This window comes from Crotalus tigris, unplaced genomic scaffold (genome assembly GCF_016545835.1).
Source record: "Crotalus tigris isolate CLP2741 ecotype Arizona unplaced genomic scaffold, ASM1654583v1 scf7180000019700.414542, whole genome shotgun sequence".
In the NCBI taxonomy this organism is placed as follows: Eukaryota; Metazoa; Chordata; class Lepidosauria; order Squamata; family Viperidae; genus Crotalus; species Crotalus tigris.
Genome location: NW_024097669.1, coordinates 257,767 through 275,531, shown reverse-complemented (window position 1 = coordinate 275,531; position 17,765 = coordinate 257,767). Strand labels below are relative to the sequence as shown.

The 17,765-nt window shown below is 42.2% G+C and overlaps 1 protein-coding gene across 4 annotated transcripts in view; it reads left to right on the top strand.

Moving 5' to 3' along the window:
* The window catches only part of LOC120317578 (centrosomal protein of 72 kDa-like), a 261,314-nt gene that overhangs the window by 31,649 nt on the left and 211,900 nt on the right, over positions 1-17,765 (top strand). The window lies entirely within an intron of this gene.

Below are 17,765 nucleotides of genomic sequence, written 5' to 3'. Positions count from 1 at the left end.
GTAAAATTCTTTCTTTTCTGTGGTGAATTCAATCCATTAACATTCCATGTCAGGAACTTTGCCATACTTCATGGCTTGAAGCCTTTAGAACACTGCATCTAAATCCGCAGTTGACGACCTCTTCGGTCTTGTTCCTCCCACTGGCTCAGAAGTAACTGCCTGTGTTGTAACTCCAGCATCAAACTTTTGTTGTTGTTTTTCTCTACGTTTATGAGCTGCACGAGTCATTCTCTGTTCCCTTGGATCTTCTCTTATCTCCAAACACTATTGCATTGATTCAACCAACAACTCTTCTCCTGTTGGTGACTTTGCTCCTGCAGCCAGCTGTTCTTCATTTCTTCTAGATCTTGGAGATGGTGGTGCACCTGCTTTCAAAACAGAAACGTAAAAATCTCTTGCTTTTAAAATTGTATTTAGTCTATAACGTGTTCCAAGATAATTCACCGCTATGCCAACAGGTACATCCCTTCTAAACTGAATCTGACGCTTCTTAAGCTCCTCAGCCAAAAAGGCAAAGTCCTTTCTTCTTCTCAGAATTTTTGAGGGTATTTCCTTTAAAATTATTACGTCTTGAGCTGCAATTTGAAATCTTTGTTTGTAAAAAGCCTGTATAATTTCATTACGAAGTGATCTTCTAGAAAAATAGATAACCACATCTCTTGGTAGATTTCTCTGCTTTGCAATCCATGAATTAACTCTAAAAAAAATTTCAATATCTCTCAGCATTTCTTCAATTCCACATCCCAAAATGGCTGCTAATTCTGCTGCAATCTCTTCTTTCAAGTCTTCTTTCTCATTCTCCTTCAGCCCTCTTATTCTCAAAGCAAACTCCATATCTCTGTATTGTGACATTATAATTTCATTCTGTGCTACATCCACATTATTTTTAATTCTTTCCACTCTTCCTTCCAAACTTTCAACATTTCCAACCATCTCATCCACCCTGTCATCCAGCCTTTCTACATGGGCCACAAGCCCCTGAAGAGCCAGCAGAATATCTTCCCTCATCTGTTGATTTTTCTGTTCCAGAAGCTCTGCTGTCTCAAACCTGATCTTTTGTGTAGCTTTCTCCAAAGAATCCTGAACCACAGTCTGTATATCTTTAAGTGTGAGTGCTATAGGTGGTACTGTGTTATTGGAGAGGAAATTGCAGCTTTAGGCAAAGAAGAAATTCCAGGGTGTTTTGAAGCCATTTTAAAAAAGAGAGAGAGATGAAGAAAGAGAAAAAAGCCATTTCTTATAGTAGAATAAAATAAAGGGGTAATAAAGACAATTCCCCCCAAAAAAGTACAAAAAAAGAAGCTCTTTAAATAAGAAAAGTCTATTAAATTGTTGAAACTTTATTACCCAGTAAAAGTGAAAGTCTTCAAACAAAGAAACAAAATTCCTCCACCATTTCCTTTCACTCGAATCACAAAAATAGTAGCTGAAGAAGACTATTTCTTCATGAGTTAAAATTGAAATTCAACCCTGTTCTGTTCTTCCTGAACAGTTCCGTCTGCTTTAAAATTTACTTACAGTTCTTCTCATGTAGCAGATGTGGAAGCAGCATCTAGCTTCATTCTCCTTCGGAGAACAAAGGCGTCTTGGGATGCGGAGTTGATCCAGACTCCGAAAGAGCTCTCACCCTTTGTCTCCCAGAAAATAATCTCTGGGAGACAAGAGGAGCTCAACTTCTATCTGGAGAGAAGCTCACTTTCTTCCCTTTGCCTGGGAAGAAAGTTCCGAGCCGCAAAACAGCTGATTGTTGCTGTTTGCCGGCTCTTACACGATCCCGAGATGGGCGGCTAAGGAAAAAGCCGCCATCGGCGCAGCAAACGCTACCGGAAGTCTTAGCCATTATTGAAGTAAAAATTTTATATTCCACATTCAGTAACGATATCGGTCTATAGCTTTTTATCTGAATCAAATCTGAGTCTTCTTTTGATATTAAAGTAATATTTGTTTCTATCCATTTCTTTGGAAGTTTAGCCTCCAACAAAAGTTCATTGCAAACGTCTTTCAATGGTTCACTTAATATATCTTGTAAAGTTTTATACAACTCCGCCGGTAATCCATCTGGACCCGGTGTTTTTTCATTTTTTTGTCTGTTATTTCCATCATTGTTATCTTTTCCTCTAACATACTCTTACAAGTTTCTGGAATTTTGGGAAGATTATTTTCTTCCAAATATTAAATTATTCTCTCTCTTGGAATTTCTTCTATGTCATAAAGTTTCTTATAATATTTTTTGATTGTCTTTTTTATTTTTTAAATTGCAAACCACCTTTTTCATCTACTAATTTATTTACATTTTCTTCTTCTGTTTTTTAAGTTTATAGGCTAACCATCTGCCTGGTTTATTTGCATTTTCAAAAAAGTTTTGTTTTGCTCTTTTTATTTGTTGTGCCAATTTTTCTGAGTTCCAACAAATTTAATTTATGTTTTATTATGTCCATTTCTCTTTTTAAAGTTCTCTTTTGCACTTCTGATTCTAATTTTTCAATTTTTTCTGTTAATAGTATGTACTGCTGTCTTTTCTGTTTATTTTTCTTTGCCACATATGTTATAGCTATGCCTCTAAAATATGCTTTAGCTGTATTCCATACATTTTGTAATATTGTATCTTCTTTTTTGTTTTCTTTAAAAAAAACTCCATTTCTTTTGTTGCTAATTCTATAAATTCTCTTTCTTTTAATATAGATTGATTGAAAGTTCATCTTGGGTTTTTTTTGTTCTCCTCATCACTTTTAAAGGGTTATGAACTGCCCATGTAGCTGGTTCTATCTCAATTTCCTGTGTATTCATCCTCAGTTCCAATGTCATCCAAATCATATCAGTTCTAGACCAGGATTTCTGACTATTTGAATAAAATGTATATTGTGATTTTCCTGGATTAATTTCCCTCCAAATGTCTTATACTCCAATCTCTTCTATCATGTTGAAAAAAGTCTTAGGTAGTCTTCTTCTTCCAGTTTTTCCTTTTTACTGCTTTTATAGTCTTATTGTCCCATCCACGATCGCATTAAAATCTCCTACTGAACAGATATTTTGGCACTCCAGTTCTATTATTTTTCTGTGTAGATTTTGATAGAATTCTTCCTGGTTATTATTTGGTGCATAGATTACTACCAACAATATTTGTTTTTGATGTAAATATATTTCTACCATCACAATTCTACCATCTTCATCTGAGTAGATCATTTTAGAGTCTAATGTCTCTTTTATATATACAGCAACACCTCTTTTTTATTGTGCTGATGCATGATAAAGTTTCCCAATTTTGGGGTATTCTAATAGCTTATGAAATTGTTTTTTTATATGTGTCTCTTGCAAACAAATTATATCTATATTTAATTTCTGCAGTTTCCTATAAGTTTTACTTCTTTTTGATGGGGAATTTAGTCCATTTATGTTCACTGAGAAATTCCATTTTCTTTCTTCATTTCAGTTATTTATTTTTAGGTCTAATGGATCTCATGATCCTCTGTTCTCTAGCTGCTCCTTCACTCTCTTGCTCAAATTTCTTTCTGTTCTCCTGACTGTACACTTGCTTCTTCAGATGTCTCTTCCATTTGTTTCTGTTCCTTTCTCTCCTCTTGTCGATGTTGCACTCCTTCATCTAGAAATGCTCTGTTTTTTTCCTCAAAATCTTCTGCTTTCCAGATTGAATTCAATCGGTATCTTATACTATTCCAGTTGATTGAAATCCCTTCTGGCATTAACCATCTAAAGTTTATGCCTTTTGCAATCAGCTTTGTTGTTAAAAAGAGGTAATGTCTTCGAGTATCTCTTACTCTCTTAGGTATCTGCTTTAAAACCACAATTTCTTTATTCTTATATTGTAATGGTTCCTCTTGAACTTTCCTCAATATTTCATCTCGTGTTATTTTCTTTATGAATCTCACGTGCACTTCTCTGGGTAATTTAAATCTTGCATAGCTTGAATTCATTTGAAATACTTCATCTATCTCCATTTGCATCTCTGCTCTATCGGCTTTCAAAGCCTCTGCCAAAAGTTTGATGATCACAACTGCTGTTTTCTTCTCTATCTTCAGAGATATTTTGAAATCTTAAGTAGTGCTCTGCTTTTTCCATTTCTAGGATCCTTCAAGGTTTTGATTTGCTTGTTCTAGTTTCTCATTTTCTTGCAGTAGTATTTCCATTTTTTATCAATAGCTTTTGATTTATTTTCCATTTTCTGAATTCTTTGTTCATTTTTAAGCAACATTTTATGATGAACTTCAAATTGTGTCTTTACATCCAAAATTTCTTCACTTAGTTTATCAAATTTATTTTTTGTCTCTTTATGATTTTTTTGCATTAATTCCTGAATCGATTTTAATGTAGTTTGCATCTCATTTTGAGCGGTGCTTATTTTTTCACAATGCAACATTCTTTTAATAGCTCCCTGGGTTGTTGGACTAGGCCAGTGGTGGCGAACCTATGGCACAGGTGCCAAAGGTGGCACTTGGAGCCCTTTCTGTGGGCACATGTGCTGTTGCCCCTGCCTCACCTAACCTCGTGACCTCCTCCTCTCCAGCAGCCCCCTTGAAGGAGAGTCGCCCCTGAGCGTAGCCCACTCTGAGCAGCGCAGCCAAGGACATGGCAGCCAGGCAGCGTAGGCAAGACTGCCCTCACACCCCATCATGCACAGTTGATGCTGCAGGGCACGGGCAAAGGGCGTGACTGCCATAGCGCTGCTGGGCTGTCTGGGCGATCTGTGGCGGGCCCTGGAGGTGGTGAGTGGCCCTGCAGGCAGGCTGGGCAGGGGATGGGGGGGTGGGGCAGGGGATGGGAGTGGGACAGGGGGTGGAGCAGGGGTGGGGACAGTTTTGGGGCACTCGGTCTCTAAAAGGTTCACCATCACTGGACTAGGTGTTCCCACAGATGGAGCAGAGGAGGTCTGTTTCATAAGGTTTAGTGCACTCATTCTTCCAGCCAACTGTCTTAGGCTTAAATCCAAACTGTAAAAGGAGCCAACTACTTTAGGCTAAATCCAATATCTCAGGGAGAGGAGATAGAATAATGCAAACAATTAAAAAAGAGAAAAAAGAAAAAGAAAAAAAGAAAAAAAATGAAAAAAGCCAGCTATCTTCAATTTAAATCCAATTGAGAAGAAAAAGGGGACGAAAAAAAAGAACAAGCCAACTACTTTAGACCACATCCAACTCTTCTGGTCAGGTCTCAGATGTAAAACCTTCGTTATCTCCAAATAGTTTCTGTTTAGTTATATCTAGTGTCAACAAATCTGGTTGTGGAAAGTCTTCTTATTTAAAAACTCACACCAAGACACTTCATTTAGACCAGGTGTTGTTCAAGGTCACAGTCTTTCAAAAATATATTTTTTTTATTGTTTTATACTGCTGTAGTGTCTTTTTTCACCACTAGATGTCCTCTTTTGCTATTTAGTCAATGTCTAATTAGAAAGTTATTGCAAAGTTTTCCTTTTAAAATTATTTATAGGTTATTTACTCTTAGGATTGTAGCTAGAAAATTTTTTTTCACCTCTTACAAAACAAATAATCTTTTTTGAATCAAACTGAGTCCAATTTTAAGAGATTTTTTGTATTCCTTAAAAAACCTTCTCCCTTGTTATTGCTCGCTGCTTTTGACTTCTCCTCTAGTCCTTCTGGGATCTTTGCTTTTTAGCTCTGCCTAGTCAGGGAATCAATGTTTTAATTGTAGTTCCAAAAGGAAAAGGAGCAAAGGCTGGCTCACCCAGTTTCAGCACGCTGTTGACAGCTGTTTAATGGAGTGTCGCAGCTCCTCACTTTCCTTGTGGCTGATGACGACTTGGGCTGCCTGGGCAAGCACGGGAGCCTTTCCTCCGTCCTTTCAGAGGGTTTCTTCAGTCCAGCTGGACCGACCGCTGTCTGGTCCAGACTCCTGGAGTATCCCTTCTTCTTCGTTGCCCCTCCAGGGCAACTTTCCAACCCTTGGTCACTGGGCAGACCGAAATTGGTCTGGAAAGCTGGAGCCCCAGCTTCTTCCACTTGTCTCGTCATGCTCCAAACCAGAAGTCCCAAAACCCTAGTTTCTTTCAGCCTTACTCTGGCTTTCTTCCTTTGCCAATTAACCTTCCACGTCAGTACATTTGAATCCTCAAATAGTTCTTCCTCTATTATTATATGTATTATTTGGAATAAGAAAGACCATTTGGTTACAGTTTTCTTGGAAGAACTAGCCCATTTGTATTCATTTAATTGCCTCCCTGTTACTCCAATTTCCCACAATTGTCCTGATATTATGTAAAAAGTCTTTTCCATTTTTCAATGTTGATACTCCCTTTTCTGATTTTTCTGTTGGCTGGATCTGTTGGTCAACTGGGTCCTCTGTCTTAGTATTTAGTGGTTCCACTTCTGGTACTTTCTGCATTGTTAGTTCTTTGGTTGTAGTCAAGATCTGGGTTTGTATATCTAAGCTGGCATCTTGTTCCTTTATGTTGCATCTTATTTTGTTGCAAGCTGAAAGAATGGATTCGTGTATTGATTTCAACATAGAAAGGATTTTTTTCCTGGTCTTCATCCATATTCTGTTAATAATGTGTTAAGTTGAAGACTTTAAAATAAACATTAAAAATAGTTTTTTGATTTTTATAACTAGGTATGGGACAAATATTTCATGTGTTGTATGTAGTCTTTATAGTGGAAATTGTTTGCCAAGTAAGAATTTATAGTCCAAAGTATTCCATCATCTCATGTAATAGCAGATGCTTCTCATGTAAAGAAATAGGAAAGCAATTCCCCACATATAACTCTGAAAATCAGTAAAGGTTTACCTTCATAGTTCAAACAGGCCAGATAGGCCGCCTTAAAGTTCCTTCTTTTCAGCTGAGTTTTTCACAGGTGGTATCTTTCAAGATCAAAAGAGTTTTTTTTCTAGAGTCTGAGCTTCAAGCCAAGTCTCTTTTAGTCAGTAACAAGTTGTAATATTATACTTCACCACAAGATGTCACCGATGCTGTTTAAAACCTTTTAAGTCCAAAGTTTTTATAATAGTTTTTCAAGGTTTATTTCTTTTCTTTTTATTTTCTCGTCTCCAGGAAAATAGGAAAACTTTTAGTCCCCAAATTTCAAAAGTATATGCATCCAATTAGATTAAAGTTGTTCTTATAATTGCTCTGTTTCCCCTGGGTAGTCAATCGTCGCTGTTCTTAGAGGATGGGGTAGAAATTTCTTTCCCTTTCTCCTCACAGAAAGAAAAATACGTTGAGCAGCTTTTGCAGGAAAAGATATTTAGAGTCTTAAAGAGAAGATCAGATCACACTCAGTTTTATCCGTGTTGCTTTAAAGGTGCTTGGTAGTAATTTTGACTTCGGCTGTCAGCAGCTTAATGACAAGCCATATTGCTATAGCCAGTCTTTCCCCCGTCGGTTTGGAGGGCTGCCCTGGATCAAGCAGAAGGGCTGCCGCCCTCCCTTGATCAAGTGGGGGTCTCCTCCTTGCTTGTTGCCCCTGCAGGGAACTTTCACCCCTTTCCGGGGTCCCCCAATGGGGTAAATTCAGAAACAGAAGATGGAGCTCACCTTCCTGCATCCGCAGGTGCTGTGATGGCAAACCAGAAGTCTTCCTCCTCCTGCTTCTTGTGCTATCTCTTCTTCTGTCTCTTCCTCTTGCTACTTTTTCTTCCAGATTCACAACTGGAAAGCGATTACGATCCACTAATCCTTACTTTTACATTACACCAGAAACTGCTAAGGGCTGGCTCAACCTATCTACCCAGGTTAGAGAACCAAAATACCCGATAAAAATTAAATGGATTGAGAAAAATATAAAGGAAGTTACTAAATGGATGTTAGCCCCAAAAACCATAGAACTACATAATCTCTAGTAAGTAATAAGTTTGAAGGATCATAGTTAGATGGTTTGAAACTTTAATTTTAAATTTGAAATCAGTTTTCACTAACAAAATTCTAGCTCACCCCAAAAAGGCAAAATAAAAAATGGTTTGACGGATTGCGTGCAACTATATATATATATATATATATTTTCAAAAGATAAAAACGAGCACCAGGAGGTAAAACAATTAAATGTTTAATAAATAGATAACCTAGCTTTCGATGGCTGTATTGCTGCCATCATCGTCAGGGTGTTAAAAGCCAGAGGGTGGGGGAGCTCGTTTATAAGCACAAACGTGCCTGCACACGGCTCATAGACCTTGTTATGGGGCCCGGTCGATTGATCCTCCCATCACTCATGCCAGATGTATTTCTGAGTTCTAAGTTCCTGCAGCTGATTACTTCTCTCTTGCGCGCGGCTCCTAGGCTGGGCGGCGAGCATTGCATGTCACTTCGCACCAGAGTAACCTGTGTAATTGCAGACCGATCCTGCAATAAAATCCCGGATCCGGCTATCTCCCTTCCCTGGGTCTGACGTATCACTCTCAGAGGGCATGCCACCTCATCCGTGCTCCCATCTTCCCCTATAGCCCCCAACCTGCCGCCCTTCCGTGCATGGGATGCACAGCAGTTCGTTGCGATCTCCGTTCCTGTCAGTTTGGTGTCCGATTCAACTCTCCCCTCGGAGGAAATTCCAACTGCGGTCTTCGCGCGTGCGCCTTCACGCATCCACCGTGCTACTCGGGAACGCGTGATGGGACCCTTAATGGGGCGGTTGCAGTCATCATCCACTCCAGGGGTTCCGATCTTCAAACAGGCATCCAAGCCAGGTACAATAAGCAGATCCTCCGGAACGCAAGCACCAAAGTTGCCGCGAGAGCTGTCTTGTTTCACCTCAAGAGTGGGGGGGAAGAGTGTTCTATACCATTCAGTAGGTTGGACGCAATATCGAGGAGGGGGAGGGGGAAGGGGAGGAGTGTTTGGAGCATCCAGGGCACCAGGGGGTGGGTTGCTGTTGTCAACGAATTCTTCGTTCATCAACGGGTGCGCGCAGGAATTGCTAAAAGCCGGGGACACTCCGGGTGGTAGGATCGCCCTTACCTCATCTATCTCTTCGTTGGGACAATCGAGATTGCAAACAGTGGGGTGCTTCCTCCGTCTGGAACAAATGCGTGCCTCCCAAGCTTTCATGACCTGATGTGTAGGATGTAACTCCACACATCGATTAATAGACTTACAGTCCGAGAACCAAGCCTCTTTGAGGAGTCTGCCGCTCTTGGAGGCATCACTAGCAATAACCTGCACCCCATTGAAATCAAACTTGTGTCCAAGCTCTACCATGTGAGTGAGGATCTGCGAATAATGCTCCCCTCTTTTTATTGCCAGCTTGTGTTCCTGTATTCTTGTCCTTACTCTTTTAGAGGTTTCTCCCACGTAATTACCTGGGCAATCCATACAATGGATTCTATAGATCACCCCAGATTTCTCAGTAATGGGGAGTGGATCTTTCAACCTCATGATACAGGAACGCAACGTGCAATCCGGTCTATGTGCCACCCTTATTCCATAGGGTGACAATAGCCTAGCCGTGGCTTCAGAAACGTTACTGACATAGGGGAGAGTAATACGTGTAGTCTGTGGAAGCAGCAATACAGCCATCGAAAGCTAGGTTATCTATTTATTAAACATTTGATTTACCACCTGGTGCTCGTTTTTATCTTTTGAATATGTATACACCCAGGAGACTATGTTCCTCAATTTTTAGGTTAATTTTTAATGTTTATGGAAGAGCAGCTTTGCTCACTGCCAGAAAGTGGGAGAGACTCGCTCATCGTATTGCAGACAACTACCGTAAGATAGGTTTCCTGCATGTTTGTATTAGAGAAGACCTTCCACCTAGGTCATTAAGGAGGAAGCCCATTGTTGATTCCTTTGAAGGCCGATGCATTGTTCGCCAATTCCAGCATGGCATGATGCGGGCTCTTATTGGGGATTTACATAGGCGTACTGGTGGCTTCATCAGATGTGCTCAGGATCATCGCAAACTGTGCCGTACTAGGTTCACAGACCAGCATTTTGCTGCATTAAACCACCATATTCAGCTGGTTTTTAACAACACAAGATTGCGTGCTACAAATAGACTCCAGGATAAGATTGAGGGATTACGAGAATTACGTAAGAACACTATTCCCTCTGAGAACCTTGTACATAACCTCTCTAGTAAGACACTTACCCACTCCCAACTTTCCCTTTTACAACAGGATGTGGGACACAATGGATGCTCGCGCGATGGATTTTATGGCGGTGCTAGAACCAACGTTACACCGTGTTAGTATGGAGGAGGTTGGAGATGATATCAGACACCGTGTGGTGGGATTACTTATGAATCATCGACCCCACCAAGCTCTATCGAGGAATGAGTTGGAAGCTCTTGCCCAGCTCAAGAAGGATGACACAACCCTCATATTGCCAGCTGACAAGGGGAGAGCTACGGTTGTCATGGATAGAGCACATTACATCAGTAAGGCGTCGGGGTTGCTTGAGGACACTACGGCCTACAGGATTGTGAATGGGGACCCCATGGTGACCCTTAAAAATCGAGTCAATAAGATGCTCAACGCCCTGAAACGAGGTAGAAGATTAGATGACGTAACCCTTTTGAGGATACACCCTAGCGACACGGCAGCGGCTAGATTCTATGGGCTACCCAAAGTGCACAAAGAAGGGGTTCCCCTCCGCCCCATAGTATCTTTTAGGGGTACCCCTATGTCTGGTTTGGCTAAGTGGCTGAGTCTTCATATCGGCCACTTGGTCGCTGATAGCCAGACGGTGGTAAGATTGGCAGAGGAATTCCTGGACAAGATTAGGTCCTTAAGGATAGAGGATGACGAGGTGATGGTATCATTTGATGTCATCTCCCTCTTCACCTCTATCCCACAGGACCTAGCCCTTGCGACCGTTAAAGATCTTTTGAGTCGCAGTGGCTTAGGATAACACCAGGATTCCCTTCGCCCGGAAGATCTTGTGGACCTTTTGGGCTTATGCCTCAAGACCTACTTCACATTTCAGGGTAACACCTATGAGCAAATAAAGGGTACTCCCATGGGGTCACCCATTTCCAGCATTATTGCTGAGGCTGTGTTGCAGTGGATAGAACAAGTAGCGATGGCTCAGTATTGTCCCAAATTCTGGGCCCGCTACGTTGATGACACCTTTGTTGTCATCAAAAAGAGTTGGAAGGCTGACTTTGTGGGCATACTTAATTCGGTGTATGGGGACTTGCAGTTTACGGAGGAGGAGGAACATCAAGGCAGGCTGGCGTTCCTTGACGTTTTGGTCCATCGCCAGCCTGATGGGACTCTTGCTACTAGGGTCTACCGCAAGCCCACACACACTGATAGGATCTTGCATTTTAACAGCAACCATCCGGTGGCCCACAAGGTCAGCTGTATTAGAACCCTTTTTAAAAGGGCTGACTCACACTGCAGCACGGCCAAAGCTAAGGCTGAAGAAAGGAAATACCTGTTCCACACCTGTAGACGTAATGGATACCCCAATAAATTCATCAGGCGCCACAGTGCTCTATCCAGACCTCCCCATAATCCATCTATTGGGGAGCTACTTCCACAGACTACACATATTACTCTCCCCTATGTCAGCAACGTTTCTGAAGCCATGGCTAGGCTATTGTCACCCTATGGAATAAGGGTGGCACATAGACCGGATTGCACGTTGCGTTCCTGTATCATGAGGTTGAAAGATCCACTCCCCATTACTGAGAAATCTGGGGTGATCTATAGAACCCATTGTATGGATTGCCCAGGTAATTACGTGGGAGAAACCTCTAAAAGAGTAAGGACAAGAATACAGGAACACAAGCTGGCAATAAAAAGAGGGGAGCATTATTCGCAGATCCTCACTCACATGGTAGAGCTTGGACACAAGTTTGATTTCAATGGGGTGCAGGTTATTGCTAGTGATGCCTCCAAGAGCGGCAGACTCCTCAAAGAGGCTTGGTTCTCGGACTGTAAGTCTATTAATCAATGTGTGGAGTTACATCCTGCACACCAGGTCATGAAAGCTTGGGAGGCACGCATTTGTTCCAGACGGAGGAAGCACCCCACTGTTTGCAATCTCGATTGTCCCAACGAAGAGATAGACGAGGTAAGGGCGATCCTACCACCCGGAGTGTCCCCGGCTTTTAGCAATTCCTGCGCGCACCCGTTGATGAACGAAGAATTCGTTGACAACAGCAACCCACCCCCTGGTGCCCTGGATGCTCCAAACACTCCTCCCCTTCCCCCTCCCCCTCCTCAATATTGCGTCCGACCTACTGAACGGTATAGAGCACTCCTCCCACCCACCCTTGAGGTGAAACAAGACAGCTCTCACGGCGACTTTGGTGCTTGCGTTCCGGAGGATCTGCTTATTGTACCTGGCTTGGATGCCTGTTTGAAGATCGGAACCCCTGGAGTGGATGATGACTGCAACTGCCCCATTAAGGGTCCCATCACGCGTTCCCGAGTAGCACGGTGGATGCGTGAAGGCGCACGCGCGAAGACCGCAGTTGGAATTTCCTCCGAGGGGAGAGTTGAATCGGACACCAAACTGACAGGAACGGAGATCGCAACGAACTGCTGTGCATCCCATGCATGGAAGGGCGGCGGGTTGGGGGCTATAGGGGAAAATGGGAGCACGGATGAGGTGGCATGCCCTCTGAGAGTGATACATCAGACACGGGGGAGGGAGACAGCCGGATCCGGGATTTCATTGCAGGATCGGTCTGCAGTTACACAGGTTACTCTGGTGCGAAGTGACATGGAATGCTCACCTCCCAGCCTAGGAGCCACGCGCAACAGAGAAATAATCAGCTGCAGGAACTTAGAACTCAGAAATACATCTGGCATGAGTGATGGGAGGATCAATCGACTGGGCCCCATAACGAGATCTATGAGCCGTGTGCAGGCGTGTTTGTGCTTATAAACGAACTCCCCCACCCTCTGGCTTTTAACACCCTGACGATGATGGCAGCAATACAGCCATCGAAAGCTAGGTTATCTATTTATTAAACATTTAATTGTTTTACCTCCTGGTGCTCGTTTTTATCTTTTGAATATGTATACACCCAGGAGGCTACGTTCCTCAATTTTTAGGTTAAAATGCCCCTTCTGGGGATTACACTCACTGCTTAAAGCAGTTGAAGGCACAATATAAGACTCTTCTAAAAGAAAAGAAAAGTGCGGCTCTGAAGGAGTCTTGGCATAGACTAATTGCATCAGTCAGGATAAAAAATACATCCCTTTTTTGGTACATCACCAGAGGATTGGGAATCCCCCCCACCTCCAACTAATCAGGTACCGATTCATGCCTGGGAAGAATATTTTAGAGAGCTATATGCAGACCCCGATTATGTAACTAAGGAGAGACAAATTAGTTTGGACCAAACCCCTTACTGGCCCTCTGTTACACTAGGCAAGATATCCCAGTTGATTGGAGCCCTTAAGGCTAATAAGGCACCTGGTGCTGACAATGTCCTGCCAGAAATAATAAAAAATAATCCCAGTTGATGGGCTCCACTTTTAGCATCTCTGTTTACATTTATAGATAAAACGGACCATATGCCAAGAGATTGGGGATTAGCAATTATCATACCAATTATAAAAAAGGTAGTAGAAATGATCTAGGCAATTATAGACCCATTAGTCTTCTGAATGTTATTAGTAAACTGTATGCCAAACACCTAAGCTATAAACTTCAGGATTGGCTAACTTTGGGGGGGGGGGATAATCAAAGATGAACAAGCTGGTTTTAGAGAAGGAAGATCAATGGTGGATCATATTTTGGTATTTCACCATCTAGTACAGCGGTTCTCAACCTATGGGTCGCGACCCCATTTGGGGTCGATTGACCATTTTTCGGGGGTCGCCAAAGGCAGCGATCCGCCATTTTCTCCCCTCCGGGGGTGGCGCCGCGCATGGGGGTGGCGGCACGCCTCTGGGGGGCGCCGCCACACATGCGCACCGCGCATGGGGGCAGCGCCACGCCGCGCATGTGCATAACGTTTGTGTGGCGGGGGTCGCCGTCACACAAACGTTGAGAACCGCTGATCTAGTACAAAAATACACATATAAAAAAATCCTCTCTTTTCAGGGCCTTTCTTGATTTTAAGCAGGCCTTCGATTCAATATCCTCTGGGAGAAATTAAAATGCACTACTATCGATAAACACCTCCTTTTCCTCATACAAAAATTGTACGCCAATTCCACCTTGAAAGTGAGGTGTAATCCTCAAGGAACTTTAACCGGTTCAGTAAGGGTAGAAAAAGAGTTAAGGCAGGGTTACATCCTGTCTTCCTCCTTTTTTAACTTCTATATCAACCCCCTGATCGATCTATTACAGAACCCTGATCTGCATCCTCCTAACCTAGCACATCACAAAATCTCAATTCTTTTATATGCCGACGATGCGGTTATTATTTCACAAACTCCTGTAGGACTGAAGAGAGCAATTAGGGCAACACTTGGCTATTGCAGACAGAACAAGTTGGTCCTTAACTTTGATAAATCAAAAATTTTAGTTTTTGCTAAAAAAAATCCAGCCAATACGCCTGGAAAATAGAAGGACGTAGTTTGGAACAGATTAGAACATTTAGATACCTTGGGGTGGTTTTCCACTCGCAAGGGACATGGGAGGCACACCTGGATCATACATTCCAAGCAGCCAATAGGTCCTCAAATGCAATTATACATTACTTTTACACAGGCAGAAGTCAATTAGTACCTGCTGCCTTAAAACTTTTTGAGGCCAAAACATTGGCGCAAATTCTATATGGGGCACAAACAGGAATCCTTACACAGAAAAACTTACTAGAAACCATACAAATCAAATTTCTGCGAGCCATCTTAGCTGCACCCAAAGGAACCCCAAATGCCCAATTAAGAATTGAGACAGGCATGCCTCAAATCCAGGTAAGAGCCTGGAAGATGATGATCATTCACTGGCTTAAAATGCATTTTTTTCCAGAGGGACTGTCCGCGTTAATGCTGACTGACAACTTCCCCTCCCCCTGGAAGCAGGCGATAGATCATAAACTGGGCTCTTATGGGCTCTCATCGGTGTTCTTAATGTCCCTAGGCCAGTGGTGGCGAATCTATGGCACAGGTGCCAGAGGCGGCACTCAGAGCCCTCTCTGTGGGCACGCGTGCTGCCGCCCCAGTCCTAGGCCTTCAGCTGGGTTTTTTAAAATCTTTTTGCTTTAGGCCTCTGCCGCCATGTGCAAAAAAAAAAAAAGGTTCAATCAATCAATTTCAACTTCTTGCAGGAAAAAAAAGATCTCGCAAAATTGAAATTGATTGATTGAACTTTTTAGTACCACTGTTACCATCACCGCCACGCTCACCCAATGGGCCACGCCCATCCGATAGGCCACACCCTTCCAATGGGCCACACCCACCTGGCATCTGATGATACATAAGTGGGTTTTGGGTTGCAGTTTGGGCACTCGATCTCTAAAAGGTTCGCCATCACTGCCCTAGGCTTTGACCAAGCAAAGCAAGTAGTATCCAATAGAATGAAGAACATGGACTTCCAAGAAGAACTAAATAGGTTGCCTCGCTCCAGTAAGGGTAGAATCAAACAGGGTGTGTGGGAATTGGCAAGATATTTGAATGATCTGACCTTCCCAAAACAAGGAATAGCTTTCTTCAGAGCCAGATTTAACATTCTTCTCTCAGCATTCCTCCAGGGCAGGTATAAGAGAACACCAATGGCAGAATGGGTATGTATATGTGGTAAAGGAGAAGTTGAAGATATCTCATATGTTCTATTGTACTGTGAGTTATACCAAGTTTACAGGTCAGCATATATCCTCCCCTTATTAGAGAGATTAGGGAAGGCAGAAAATTTTTATGTAGGTTTACTCCTCCAGGACTCAAACCCTTCTATCAGGCATGCAGTGGCAAAATACTATGTTGCTGCAATGTCCACAAGAAAAAAAATGATTACAGATTTATAGCCGTCAACTTGTACCAATTTTTTGGAGATATCTAATAATTTTTGGAACATTATATTTACTCACATACTTAGCGGCTTTTCACTCAGGTAAACTAGGGAGTAACCCTAATATTCTGAGAACATGTTATTATTTACTATTAATGCAGTACTATATTTTTAATATATTGTAAAATGTGACATCTATTACTGGTTTATGACAGTAATGAAGTTATTATTATTATTACTTCCTCCTCTTCTTCACTTTCTTCCTCTCCCCCTCCCGGCACCCCAGCTGGGCTCGTGCTCCCTTTGCACAAGTCTCCAAGTTTGCAAGAAAAATGCACGCCAGCCCAGCTTGCAACCGGGGGCTTCTCCAAAACCTTGTTGGAGGGGGATCCCCCCCAAAGTATGTGTTTGTGAGGGTGCTTTCTCAGGGTGCATATAGGGGCAGTGAGAAGCTATCTTTCACTTTAAGCACTGTGTCTTCAAGGGAATCTCCCTCCCTCTCTCTCTCTCTCTCTCTCTCTCTCTCTCTCTCTCTCTCTCTCTCTCTCTCTCTCTCTCTCTCTCTCTCTCTCTCTCTCTCTCGTTTGCACCTTTTCTAAGACCACTGAGTTTTTTTGCTTTTGTTTTGATGCTGCTCCAGGTGCCTCATGTTTTGGCAATTTCCTGCCTGCTTTTTGTGGTTTAATTTGGTGTGTGCATTTTTGTGTGTTTGTGTCTGTGTGTTCATGCTCCTTCATGCAGCTCTCAAGTTTGCAAGTCAAGAGCATTCCTACCAGGCTTGCAATGGGGGAGGGGAGAGGGGAAAAGCTACATTTCCCTGTAAGCACTGTGTTTCTTCTCGCCCTCCCTCCCTCCCTCCCTCCCTCAATGGTTTTCTCTGCACTTCCTCAATGTGCTGGGTCTTTGATTTATTTTGCTGGAAGGCTGTGAGGGAAGCTAGCCCAGAGAAAGAAATATTAAAAAGGGCAGAAAAATATATTTTTCCTCAAAAGGACTTTTTAAAACTAAACCTGGCCCCAAATCTATCTCTCTGGCCCAAGCAAGACTTTAGCCCCATACAAATGCAGATGTAAAACCATCAGAAAGTTGGAGCCAGAGCAATCAAGAAGACAAAAGAGAAGATCTGCATACCCCACCCAAACTCTAGGAGTCATTAGCCCCATCACCTGGGAAGCAGGATATGATAATATATCATATCATATGATATGATAATAGGATAATAGGATTAAACCACAGAAACAGACTCAAAGTTCATGCCACAGGAACAGGAAACTATTCCAAACAAGGCTGGAGGGTATAAAAGCCTACTACCCCATGTGCTCAGCCCTTCTCTGCTCTGCACTTTCCTGAAGAACCATCTTTCTGCAATAAACTGTAACCTTCTTCCCAAAGCAGTCGCCATGTTTGCTTATTTATTCTTGGCTTGGATGAACCACGATGAAGACTTTACTTCTAACAGCTGAGTTTAGGATTGTCTGTTTTCCTTCCTATTTTCTTAGAAGCAGAAAGTCACTGGCCTAATCTGATACTATGTAATAATAATAAAAATAAAGTATTACTGTTTGTTTATTTAGAAAATATAATGCACTTAAATCATCCTGAAACCTCCCCCCCCCAATCCATAGAAAAGTTTTGTTCCATGAAACCGGTTCCTGGTGCCAAAAAAGTTGGGGACCTCTGCCTTAGGCCAGTCACTTTCTCTCAGCCCAACTTATCTCATAGAGTTATGGGGAAACTAGGAGGAGGAAATTGTGTTGAATATATTCAGTGCACTGTGTTATTTATAAAAATAATAAAGGCACAGTATTTTGTGTGCATGTATATATGTGTGTATATACATGCATATGTGTTTTATTCCTTAATAGTACCTTTATTGTTATGTATTTTTTAAAAAAAATTGTTTTGTCATTTATTTTTTGAAATACATATTCTAAAATTATTAAATAAT